This window comes from Plectropomus leopardus, chromosome 11 (assembly GCF_008729295.1).
Source record: "Plectropomus leopardus isolate mb chromosome 11, YSFRI_Pleo_2.0, whole genome shotgun sequence".
In the NCBI taxonomy this organism is placed as follows: Eukaryota; Metazoa; Chordata; class Actinopteri; order Perciformes; family Serranidae; genus Plectropomus; species Plectropomus leopardus.
Window position 1 is genome coordinate 28,495,580 of NC_056473.1, and position 13,653 is coordinate 28,509,232.

The window sequence follows — 13,653 nt, forward strand, 5'->3', positions numbered from 1 at the left end:
TTTTACAGACCAACTTTGATCCATTATATTTTATATGACACTTCTGGGCAGGTACGTTTACCACACTTTTATCTTACAAACAGTGCGACCTTAATAATAAGAGCTATATTTTAAGTTTTAAGTGAATGCTTTTCCGAAAAATCAAATAAGAGTATAAAGTGTGATCAAAAGCTCCAGAACAGCTACTAAATGGACCTTGCAATGAGGTTGTTTTGTCAAGAAAAAAAATTTAAACCAACATCTAAGTCGACATGGTCGAGAACTCCTTAAAGTGATCAGGAAAAAAAAAGAAATCGCAACATCAGCTGAATAAAAAACACACATTATCTCACCATTTTTTTTTCCAGCATAGATGAGTTGACAGAAAAACTAAATCAAAGGAAACCTTCAGTACCTTTTAAGGCATTTTGGTCTCAACCCTGATTTTTACAGTGTATCCTGTCTCTCTTTCTCCCAAAGCCCCATCCCTCTCTATCCTGCAATTAGAGCCCTTAGATCACTTTCCGCCTGTAACCCTCCCCACCTCTCTTCCCCTTTTCTCTTCTTCTTATCCTCTCTCACTCTCTGACCGCCTGCAAATAGACCTATTTAGTACACACACTCCACTGATGCCTGCCTCAGTCTATGTCTCTCGATCTCTTGTCTGTGTTTCTGTTTTGGTGGCTGACAGTGCTGCGAGGTTGATCGAGGGGGGTGGAGGTGTTGATGGACGAGCTGAATAACTGTCGGGATAATAACTGTTGATTGTGGCATTTCCCTTTAATAGATGGAGTCCCTGGAAGCCTGTGGTGAAGTCACCGCATTCAAAGAGAATCCAGACCTCTTCACTTTTTTCACTTTCTTTGCAGCATTATGCTAAAATCACTTAAATTGATTTTCTCTATTAAATCTGAACTAAATCTGGCCCATAATGAGAGAGAGAAAACAGGAATTTAGAATTCCTTTGTAATTTATTAAAAAGAAAAAAAACATTAGTTGCATATTGTAAAAGTATAGATGTAGCCCTCTAAGAGTTGTAACTTTTGGGTTTATCCATGTGAACATCTGCAGTAAAGATTTTCTTTTGTGCCCTTAAGCCCTGCAGCGGCCCAGTGGCATGTCCAGACATTTTTTTTACTGTGGTGGCCCAAAAGGGGCACCAGTGTATGCAGGAGTGACAAGAAGTGCTGCTGCAGGAGCATGTGTCAGAATAGCTTTAATTTGCCATTTTTGTCTGTACCAATACCTACTTAAACCCTTTAAAAGCTGAGAAAATTGGATCCATTTTTTTTTCAAAAACATACAAAGAAGCTATGAGCAATAAAATAGCAATAAATTAAATAAAAATACCTGAAAAAATCACCTGCAAATGAGTAAAAAATAAACAAGAAAACAGGAAATGCTCTAGAAAAAATGCTTAAAATTATAACAATTGATTAACATCATTTCAGATGTGATTATGATAATCATAAATATAGTCTTTCCATAGCGTTTTTCTTCTCCCCGAGACATTTTTTATAACTTTTTTAAAAACTTTTTTTTAAAGATTAATTTCATACAATATGTAGCAAATTTCTTACTAAATTGTGCATTGCCTTTCTCCCCATATTTTTGAAAGAAATCACTCCAATTTTCTCAAGGTTCAAAGGTTTAAATACTTGTAAAAAGTATCTCAAAGCACCACAAGAAAAGTGACGTTGCTCCAGGTTTTTAATTAGTTAGTATTGCAGTGCCTTACATTCCTGTTTATAGTTTAGCTTAAAATAGATCTACCAATCACAGCACAACAGAGTGACAACACACAAATGAAAAATAAAGCTGCGCTACAAATAACAACAAATTTTCTTCGTCCTCTGTGGCTTTTTGGCGAGCTAGACACTACTCTAGCACATTACTGCCTCCCAGGTTTATTGCTGAACTGCACCTTTAAACGAAAATTCAATTTACTTGTCAAACAGTTCAAACTAAATAGGCAGATAGCCAATCATAATGGGGTGGCACTTTGGGTGGCCAATAACATTTCAGGGGCTGCCGTGCCACCCCAGGCCACTCCCGAGACACGCCCTTCATCTTGTGTCCACACTTAAACAATGTTGCTCAAGAGGAAGTGCTGTTATACTGTATATCATCAGGGTTGTAGATAATCACAGCCGTGATGATATACAGTACAACAGCACTCCCTCTCTTGTGATATTGCTATTTCATATAACAGTTAGTTAACAATAATAAGCGACAAAAGATTATGATTTGTTTCTTTATTTAATTTTTTTTTTTTGGCTCCACCAACACAAATTGTTTCACAACTGCTGGAATTTGCAGCTGTTGCCTAGCAACACAAACATTTCCTTCACACTAGTTCACCACTCAGTGTAAGTTAGGTCGAGGTTCTTGTTTTGTTTGTCTTTTGTCTTACTTTTTTTTGACTGCATCAAATGGGTGGACTGCAGCAATTAAGACAACAGTGATGTGCCAAAAACAATATATATTGTGTATAAAATCCCACTGATCTCAGAGGGGTTCTGACACCGTGCCCCCAAACAGCCGCCTTGTTATTAAGAAGTGAATTCCTAACTAATTGGCTGTAGCAGACAGGTCCTCAGGGACACTCAGACCTTGTCAACTCATCCACACCTTATTAGCTTAAAGCTTGTTTAGCTCCTCATTTTGATGAATGACCACGGAAACAATCAGTGTGGTCTGCTGATGAGAGAGAGAGAGAGGGAGGATAATAATAATAACAATAATAACTTATATAGCACCTTTAAAAAACAGTTAACAAAAGTGATTTGACAGACAAAGCAAAGGCAAGAACTCAGGGAATAATGAAAGTGGACATCAACAATCAAGCCAAACAGAGGAAGGTGTAGGACAGTCAAGCAAAAAGGCCATAACAAAATGTGTATATGAAGGTAAACAAGTATAAAGCAAATTTTTAGAAATTTTTAGAAAATATAAAAATAAATGCAATGAAAGATTATGAAAATAATAAAAGAGGTAATTTAACAAGATGTCATATAAGTATTTTCTGATGGTCTTTAGCAGACAGGACAGCAGGACAGACCGCATCTTGCATTAATAAAGTAGTTTGTTTGCCTGCTTTAGAAGATCATTGCAATTACAAGATTAAATGCTACAATGCTGGTCGAATTCTGTTGTTTAAACACTTTTCACATCACATATATATTGCAATGTGACTGTGTTCCTATTGAAAAACTCAGGACTTTCTCATTCGTCGTAAAATACTGCCGCTTTTAGAGTGCTTTCAGCGTTAGATGGCAATAGCAAAAGCTGTATGATGTGCTGCTGGACGGCATCAGCAGAGAACGTGGCCAGACAGAACTGTTCACAGTGTTATTATACACTGGGACACAGCGGGACAGCACCTGCACGACAGCATGATACGTGAACAGCCGACATCAGTCGAGAATGCGGCCAGACGGTACCTCTCACGTCTACATAATACGCCGCTGAACAATGTCATGTTGACATGCTGCCTGTGAGGAGTACAAAGGTCTCTGTGTCCTGTTGTTATGCATACAAACAAAATGTTCACCAAATTAATAAAAACTTAATTACTATTTATAATAACAATCTTAAATAACCAATTCCATTTCCATCGCGGTGTGGAATAAAAAAAAGTCACTTAAAATCACTTAAACTATAATAATTTTATACGCTTAATCTACATATGCTATAAAAACTATGAATAAACTATCAAAGTTTTTATTATCTTATCTTCTTTGTTTTTTTTATGGCATTCACAGATGCAGTGATGAATGCTGGGTAACGTGTTCATGTTGTCCAATCTTAAGTTTCTACTTGATCACGTGATATGACGACGCAACCTGCGCACACCCTATGCGAGCCGAGCAAGCTGTTATTCAAACTTAAGAGCGGTTGCAAGAAACGTATGAGAGAAAAACGTTAGTAGACGGTTGCAGAGCTCCCAAAATGAGTTTCTTTTGTTTTTTTTTTTCCATAAACCGTCTCCAGCTCGCGGACAAGCCCCTCGCTGCTGCCCTCACAGGTGAGTCAACACACACGTAGCAGTTAGGCTAACATTAGCAGCAAGCTACATAACGTTGGTCTAAATAATCGTAACGTTTGGCTGCTGTGTTAGATGTCAATTTTAAAATAGGATTTTCATGTTTTGTGTAGGCTAGGATGTGGTCTAACTATTAAATTAATGCCTCTGCTAGATGGATAATTAGCCTATGAAGTATTATGGTAAGCTAGCTAATAGCCTGGGAGACGCTGTCGGTTCCTAGCATTATATAACCTTTATATTTACGTATTTTAGGTTGCAGGTGTAACCAGTCAAAGACAGAGTCAGAAACATTCAAATATATAAGTGCAAGTGCTTTTTTTTAAGGGGGATTTGGGGGTGTCAGTTGGGCTGCTGTACCCCTGTTTTAAAAGGTTTTATTTCGGAGTCAGGGCGCCGCTGAGCACCTGTTTCATTGTGTGTGTGTGTGTGTGTGTGTGTGTGTGTTTGTGTTTGTGTTTGGTGGTGTGTGTTGTTTGTTGATAAGTATTGCAGCTCCCTTGTCTCTTATTTACTAGTCTCCTGCCTTTATGTGGGAGAGGAGTGTTGTTATAGTGAGTCCTGATGTTGTTGTACTAAAAAGTCTGAAAAAGTCTGCGGTCATTTCAGCAGACAGTTAAATGTTCATCTCCTCTGCTCTCAGCTGCTTGTTGTCATGTTTCAGAGCTTTGACTGTCACAGCTCTGTCTATGCTTCTGATCACTTTCTCTTTGACCTCTGAACGCTATACAATAGCCTATGTAACACATTCCCACTGTAAAATCCAACACATGTTTTGTACTTTATTCTCTATAAGGCTGATTGTGTGTGCTGTGTTAAGAGGCCTAAGGGCCTGCACTGGGGCCCATCACTTATGCCATGGGTTTGTTGATGTCCATGCACTGGTTCCTATGGGCTTGTGTTGCATAAAAATAACCACTACAGCATCATCCTACCATGTGCATTTGTTGACATCATAGTAGCAGCATCCCAGAATGTAAACAGCAGACAGAAGTATACCTGGAGAGTAATATGTAGACGTGAAAGTCCACTGCAAAGCGGCAACATGTGGTGACTGAGAACGGGTTGGAAAAACTGCACAGAAAGGTGTATCAGTGTTTGTATGTCAGGACAGAAAGCCCCAGATAACCCCCACCCAACAGCAACATGCTGTATGGTTTAATGAGATTCAAGGCCTAACTTTCTCAGCACAGATAAATAAAATAGAACATGAAAAATGTCAAACTTTCTCAACATCATCCTCATTTTTCTCTTAACAGCTTTTGTCTTTATTATCACCTCTCTGTCAGTGATTCACAGCGCAGGTCCCACCCCCCTCCCTCTCTCCCGGCTTTAAACATAGAGATTAAAGCCTTGTTTCTGTGTGTGTGTGTGTGTGTGTGGGTTCAGTGCATTAATGCAGAAATAAAGTGAAAGGAGCTGCCTGAGGCAAATCTGAGAGAGAACCAGGAGCTATAAAGCTGTCTGTCAGGGGAACACAGAGGAATTTTTGAATGAGCTATGGGTCATGAAGGGTACGATTTTTGACTATTTTAAAATGTTTTTTTGGGTGGGTAATGGTGTTGGCGTTGATCGGCCACTAGAGGGATTTGGTGTCATTCAAAAACGTGTCCATCATCTAAGGATTTGTTTAGTTCTCATCCTCTCCCTGCTCTGTTGAGAGCACAGTAAACTACATGGTCAGTCTAAGTTAGTGTAGGAAGAATGTGGTGCTTTACATTATGACAAGGCTTCACTTTTTATGAAAGAAACTGTAAAAGTATCTTCTGCTGCTGATGTGTAGCTGTCTGTGTGTCCTTTCTGAAAATCATTTTGAGTGCTGAAAATACATAGGGGTGGGCAATATGGCCATAAAACAATATGATGATATTTCAAGGTATAAAAAATCTTCGTTCAAAGGTACAATATTCTGACCTCCTTCATGTCCCTTTGTTTGTTGTTGTGTGAAATATTTGACTCCAACCTCTAGTGCCATCTATTAGCTGTATGTCTGCCACGTTTCATGTGGACTTGACAGGTTCTGTCTGCATGCAGCAGGTGCCATTCAGCTGCATACTCACCTGATGCCATCCAGCATCGTTTAATGCGGACATGAAAGGTGTTTTTTGGCGTGGTGATTTTACACCAGAAGCACTGTCAAAGTGGGACTATTTTATGAGTTAGGGATGAAAACGGGCCAGATATTTAGAGAAAGTGAAAATCATCTGCAATAATTTACAGTAATAGAAGATTTATCGAAATGCCATGATGACATATAAATGTATACCTGTAGTATCAGATGATCTCATATTTCCTGAATTCTCTGATAAGCCTTTATAAAAAATAATTTGAAGTGAGATTTGACCAAGATTCATATTTCAGTTTGTTGAATGCAGCAGGGCTGCATGCAATCAGAAAAGCAGTATGAAGTTTGGAAACTCGATCTAAAAGTACTCTCAAAGTATTATTTTAGGCCTGTATAATTTCCAGTATGGACAAAGAACATGATGTTTTGGGTCTGGTGAGTTTGGCATACATTACCTTCATATATAATGTCTCTTTAACCCTTTGAAACACTGAGTAAATTGTCTTGATTTTTTCAATGACATGGGCACAAGACGGGCAGAAATTAGCAAGAAATTGGTAAAAAAAAAAAAAAGTACAAGAACATTACCTGAAAAAAGTGCTTAAAAACTATAATAATTCTGTTAAACAATGTTAAATAAATAATTATAAAAATTAGAAATATAGTGTTCTGGACATTAGTGTTCAGTTTTCTCAATTTTCTAATTTTGTAAAACTTTTCTAATTTTCTACACTCATTTCTTGCAGTTTGAATGACATCCAATCAATTTGTTCATTACCTTTTTTGGAATGTTTTCGACAGAATTCAAACCATTTTTTCTTAGGTTTCAAAAGTTTTGAAAGGCATCTGAACACAGAACAAAAAACTGATATCAATCCAGGGTTCAAGGAGTTAATATTATTCATGCAGTATGATATTTCTGTGCCATCAGTACCGTGCAATCACCTTGTGGCTTCATCCAACCTTAGCATAGCTTGAAAGATTGTGTAAATAACATTTTAAATCAGCCTGCATACATGCCTCCCCATACATGACACCCTTCTGCCTATTTGAAGACTGACTTCGGTTCTGCTGTCTTAAAAACGGAAAAAAAAGAAAAAAGACAGAAACTGTCACACACATCAGGGGCGTTGGCTCGGGGTATCCGGAGGGAGGGCTGCCCCATGAATGGAGCAGAAGAGAATAGGGAGCAGTGTGTCCTCGCCAGAGCTAAGCTGCTTCAGTCCAGGTTAAGCGTGAGTAATCTGTGTTGGCTCACAGGCCCCCAATAGGCCCCGGGCCCCCACTCCCTGCCCTGTCCTCTGCTTAATCTGCCCCTCACTACCTGCCCCCCCTGCCCTGCCCGGCTCTCTCTGCCCTCACCTCCCACCACACCATTGTCTCTGTATTATGAGCCACAGAGGCTGCAGAGACGAGGCTCAGAGAACAGTTTCACTCTCATTTATAAATTAATAGATAATTCTCTTATTATCACATCAATCTCTGCAGACAGAGCGGTCAGACATGAAATGAAATTAATTGTAGACTTTCTCTTTATTGTTTACTTTAAACAATACAGAGCAATTTAAAAGATACATAAGACTGGCATTTTTTTAAATTTGTATTTTTTAATTATTTTTGGGGGGCTTTTCTGCCTTTAATAGATAGGAAAACTTTGTAGTGTGAAAAGGGGAGGAGAAAGATGGGGGCGACATGCAGCAAAGGGTCGAGGCTGGAATCGAACCGCGGCCGCTGCAGTGAGGATGCAACCTCTGTACATGGGGCGCCTGCTCTACTGAGCCACCGGACGCCCCATGACTGGCAATTTTTAAAAATTTTTATTGTGTCAAAAACCTTTATGTACAGACCCCAAAAACACTGACCACGACTGACGAGTGCACCTTCCTCTATTCAAAGAGCTCCTTTGAAACCATTAAACACACATCAGAGCCACACTGTGTTACTCCCGTGACATGTTAATTATTACTGTGAACACACACACTTCAGTTTATTTCAGTGCAATTCCACATACACTGTTCTTCTAATATGCACCATAACACCAAATGTGGATTAATCCACTGCAGAAAATAGTTCCAAACATTTCGTCCTGTTTGACAGTGGCCAGATGTTTAAGGAATAGCATTTTTTTACAGCATAAAATACATAAGTTAAATACCCCACCTGTGAATTTTGAAACTTTTATGTGACTACAGAATGTCATCATGCCGTGTCAAACACGGCTTTACAGGCTTGTTGTGGTGGCGATGTTAAGTTGTGCAATGGTTTTCATTTATGAAGATTATATTGCTAAAAAAAAAAACTTATCATGAATGCTTATTTGCTGCAGAGGTTTTTTTTTATAGTAATCCAAGATCCAGTGGAAAAATCCTGTAGGCTTTTTGATGAGGGAACCAGTGCGAAGCTAACTTCAGTGTCAGCCTTCAGAAAAACATCATCCCTGGAGCACTCTGTTGTGTTTTGTACAAGCAATTATTACCATAAGATCAATAATTCTGCATATAATTCCTTTATCTAAATGCTTCATGTAATACAAGCTGTCGATTTAGAATACAGGTTCCACTTTTATTCCGACTCAGTTCCTGCTGTGAGCTTACTTACTCAGTGTCTCTTTCAAACTCAGTGCAGACTAACTTGGATTGATGTTTTAGTGCTGCATTAGAGGAAGCATATTGTGATTTGTTGGTGGCTCGACATTGCATCTCCAGGTTAAGGAGTTGAAATTGTGTGCGCTCACCCAGGTTGTGTGTCGTCATCAATGCCAATCAGAGCTGGAGGCGATAAATACCTGTGACTACTGCAGAGTCATTTGACCTGGGTGTGAATGCCACACTTTCCCTTTTAAAAAGCCAGATGTTAGCAGGTTTTAGCATTTTTTTTGTGCAGTGGAAATGAGGGCTTTTGACTGTGTCTCCTGACACACGGAAGCACAGAAAAACAGGTTAAAATACTTCTGCCTCAGTCTTTTAACTGTGTGAGGTAAATCTGAGGTACATGTGTTTATTTTCCCAAACTGTGTCGCTGCTTCTCCTGTTTAAGTCTCTCCACACGTCTCTCTCTCACTCTCTCTCTCTCTCTCTCTTGTCATCATTTGTTTGATCAATCAAACCCTCTACAATTAGAGCCAGAATCAGAGCTGCGGCTCTATTGTGCCGACTCCAGCAGGCTGAGCAAATGTGCAGGAGTGGTCTACACAAAGACTCTGTTTACACTCGCTTTATTTGGTAACTCTCTGCTCAGTGGCTCAGCATAATCACTTGTTGTGGAAAATCACTTAACACTCCACTTCCATGTAGTGTGTGAGTTTGTGTGTGTGTGCGGTGTTTGTGCGGTGTGTGTGTGTGTGTGTGTGTGTGTGTGTGTGTGTGTGTGTGTGTGAGACTACATAGACTGAAGTCAGAGCTAACTGCTGCTTCACTGACTGCACACTGTGCTTTTTACGTCTGCATTGTTTCTGTGAAGAGGCTCCTCACTGCCCCTCAGCTACCAGGGCCGCCCTCGAGAAACTGAAGATGTGAAATCCCCTGATATATTGTTTGTTTGGAAACCCAAACAGTACAAAATAGTACAATATAATGTAGGGTGGGCAATAAATCAAATATACTCGATGTATCGTGAGCAGCAGGTGAAATTCTCATTAATTTTGGAAAGTCTTCTTGTAAAGAGAACTAAATGTTATCACTGTAAATCATCACTTTGGGTCTTCATGATAAAACTCTACTGAACATCTTTTTATTTTTTCACCTTTTCAATAAGATATAGTTGAGCCATTACCACTGACAGGATAATGATAATGATAATCATGTGTGTTTGTGTGTGTGTGCACGTGTGTGTGTGTAGCTTGGTGACGCCACTGGAGCTGTTATGACATGCCTGTTGCTATAGAAACCCCAGGGTTGGGGTGTCTGACAAGACACCTACTCCCCAAGGGGAGTACATAAACATACAGGCATGCACGTGCGCACACATATATACACACAGTTATTTTCCATTGTGTGTGTGTGTGTGTGTGTGTGTGTGTGTGTTGTGTGTGTGTGTGTGTGTGTGTGTGTGTGTGTGTGTGTGTGTGTGTTTGGCAGGCTGAAACATGGCTGAGCCTCCTGGGTTCTCTTTGTGTGTCAGTTTGGTCCCCAGGGGCCCGCAGGAAAACAACTGTACTCACCAGCTAAATGATGACAAACACTGTCTGGGAGACTGATTGTGTGTGTGATTGTGTGTGATTGGTGTGTGTGTGTGTTGTGTGTGTGTGTGTGTGTGTGTGTGTGTGTGTGTGTGTGTGTGTGTGTGTGTGTGTCTGCTAATAGGTGAGACAAAGACTTCAGTAGCTGGACTCTGGCTGGTCCTCCCCATTAGTTATCAGATATTAGTTTTCCTCTGGAGAGCTAATTTTCTGAAAAAAGTAAACTGATCTCAAGTCATCTGATTATATTGTGTTATTGTAAATGTTTCTGTTACAGGAGTCAATAATGTTACTGACATGAAACTTCCAAATGAAGAAAAGTTTTTTTTATTAATACAGAGCAGTACCCTGAACAGGATGAAATAACAGTGATGTCTGTGTGGAAAGGAGCTCACTGGCAGCAGCAGGAGTAAAATCAGGCAGCCAACAGATCTAATGAAAGTCATAGCACAGCTCAATACGTGTATCATTCGTTCTTTTGATATTCAATTTGTAATCCCGAATTGGAAAATTAAAAAAACAATTTATTTCATTATTTCTTTAGGTAGCAGATAGAAAAAACCCAAATAATGGTTTGTTTTTCATACTTAAGATTTTATGCTCAGATCAAACATGGGAAATAAAAACAACAGGCCAGGGGCATAACTTGATTTGATATTAAATTTTTCAGATTTGCGACATGGAAATTGCTCCTCCAAGCTAGCTGCTACCCTGCAGCTCCTCTCTGTTTCTCTACCAGCTCATGAGACTATTTTTGCTGTGAGGAGAGCGGCCATCGCCCCCCTGCCCCAGAGATGGACTTGCTTTAGCAACTTGAAATTAGGCAGAGCTAACCAGCTAATAAAGTGTGGGGTGTCCCAGCGGGCTGGTGGCCAGTGGCAGCGCTGGGTCTAACCTGGGGAGTCGTGGTTTGCACTGGCTGTCTGGTTTGGTGCAGATAATCACGTTTCCCAGAGGATGACCTGTCTCAAATTTTGCAATCCCCTTAGATTTCTTCATATGTGCCACCAGCAATTCAGAGTTTTCACTCATCTTATGAGATATCTCAACATCTAAGGGACAGATCAAAAGAAAATTTTGAAAAACATTAATCGTCACCAGAGGACGTATCCCCAATGACTTTAGTGATGCCCTGACTTTTGTCTTGTGAGGTTGACATTTGTGATTTTGAGTAAAATGTCTGAACAAATACCAGATGCATTGCCATGAAATTTGGTACATTCCCCTCAGGATGAATTATTATTACTTTGCTATTCCCAAAATTCCTGGTCAAAATATCTGTAATATTCAGATATTTATATATATATATGTTCATGGACATAGTGCTCGCTTGACTTTTATTTCCTTCTCACTTCACTTCATGTATTTTGGCACAAATGAAATTTAAAGAGGTCAGTACCCGTCAGATTATAGAGACATATTTGACTCAAATTGTAGACAGAAAGTACTTCCAATGATAAATGTTAACAGTGAACTTTGTGGGTAAGTTATCCAGAGTATCCAGAGCCAGTGACCACACACAAAAATCCATCAGTATTTGAGGCAGAAATCATAGACAGATATCTCAAAACCTGGACATTAAAAAAAATGTTCAGGGAACATAAAAAAACATGTCTTTGTGTGGGTGACATTTAATCTTTCCACTGCAGTGTCTTAAAGTAATTCTCCACTTAAAAAATTGTGGCTGAATTTTTCCCTCCGTAATTATCAATACAAGCTCTTAAGGTTCTAGGTGAGGTGCTCCTGTGTGAGAGGGCTTAATTGATACAATTATAAGAAAGTCAAACTAAAAAATTAGAAAATTACCTTAAGACAGTGCTAACAATAAAATAAAATGAACAATGATTTTTCTGTAGCATAATTTTTAAACATACAGTGTTAAGAATTATTAGTATAGTTTTCTGGACATTTTTCCTTATTTTTGATCAAATGTAAATCTAAATAGGTGACGTTTTACTTGTCCACTGCGATATAATTTGATTCTCCACTCTAAAAGCAAGATGTGGCTTAATTTTTCCCTATTGTTTTTGATCAAATCTAAATCTAAAAGGGGGGCCTTTAACTTTATTACTACAGTGTCTATAATTTATTCTCCACTTTAAAAGCTAATTGTGGCTGAATTTTCCAACTTTTTCTCTATTTTTATTTATTTTTTGATAAAATCCAAATATAAAGGGGTAACGCTGAACTTTTCCACTGCAGTGTCTCTAATTAATTCTTGACTTTAAAGGCTAATTGTGGCTGAATTTTTCCCTCAGTAATTATCAACACTCACGTGAGGTCTTCAGGTTCTACTGGTCCTGTGTGAGAAGGCTTTATTGAGACACTTGCTGCGGCCTTTTGTCGAAGGTCAGTCTTTTAAGTATCCAGGGTGGGCTGGACGTCTTCATCACCTCTCTGTATCTAGCTGTCTATTGTCGTGAGGTCTTGTGTTCAGTGAAAGCCTCTTACAGGACCTCCCTCCTTCATTTTAGCCGGTTAAGGTTAGCCACAGTCAGGACAACAGTTGTATTGAACTCTCCATGCTCTCTACAGTTGTTTATTGTCCATACAGCCAGCAAGCAGCCAAAGCCTCTTATGCTACCAAAGGAGCCTGTGAGTACAAGTGGCTAATGGGTGACTGCCCTCTCTTCACATGGCTCTCACATCAGTAAAGCCTCTTATTAGAGCTCCTCTTCAGCTTCACCTTAAAGTGAGCACAGTAATTGATACTTCAACTCTCAAAAAGCTGCTCATTTGGCATCAACACATGTTAAAAAGTATTGATGATTTTTTTAAAATGTGGTGCTTGGCTATGGACGGTATAAGCTGTTGATTTATTGTAAATCATGTGTGTTCTTTAGGAAAAGTTAAAATACTTATTTTTGTTTGTATATATATACATTGCTATTTTTAAGCAGATAAAGCACATGGCAACCAATACCAGGATGTCAAATGGTAAGGTGTAGAAAAAAAAAAATTACATTGAGACAGGATGCGACACATTGACGTGGGATGCAAACACTGGACTCCTGCATGAAAGTTCAGGGTTTGTTGGACCCATCCTACAGGCGCCCTTGTGCTCCGTATATTCATTTGTTATTGGCAGTATTTTAATCTGACACCACCCTGGCGTGGTCCATGTGGATGCAACAGGTTCTGTCTGGCCTTGTTCTCAAGTGACGTCTGCATATCAGTCTGCCATGGCAGGTGCCGTCTGGCCATCCGGCAGTGAATGATAACACTAATACCGGTTCTGTCCAGTCGTGTTCTCAGCTGATGCTGTTGAAGGGCATATCATGTGGACACGAAAGGTGGCTTTTGGAGTCAGGATTGTATGCCAAAAGCAATGTCGGTATAGTAATTATATGTATTGTAAGTGGCGGTATTTGATGACTTTGATCAACA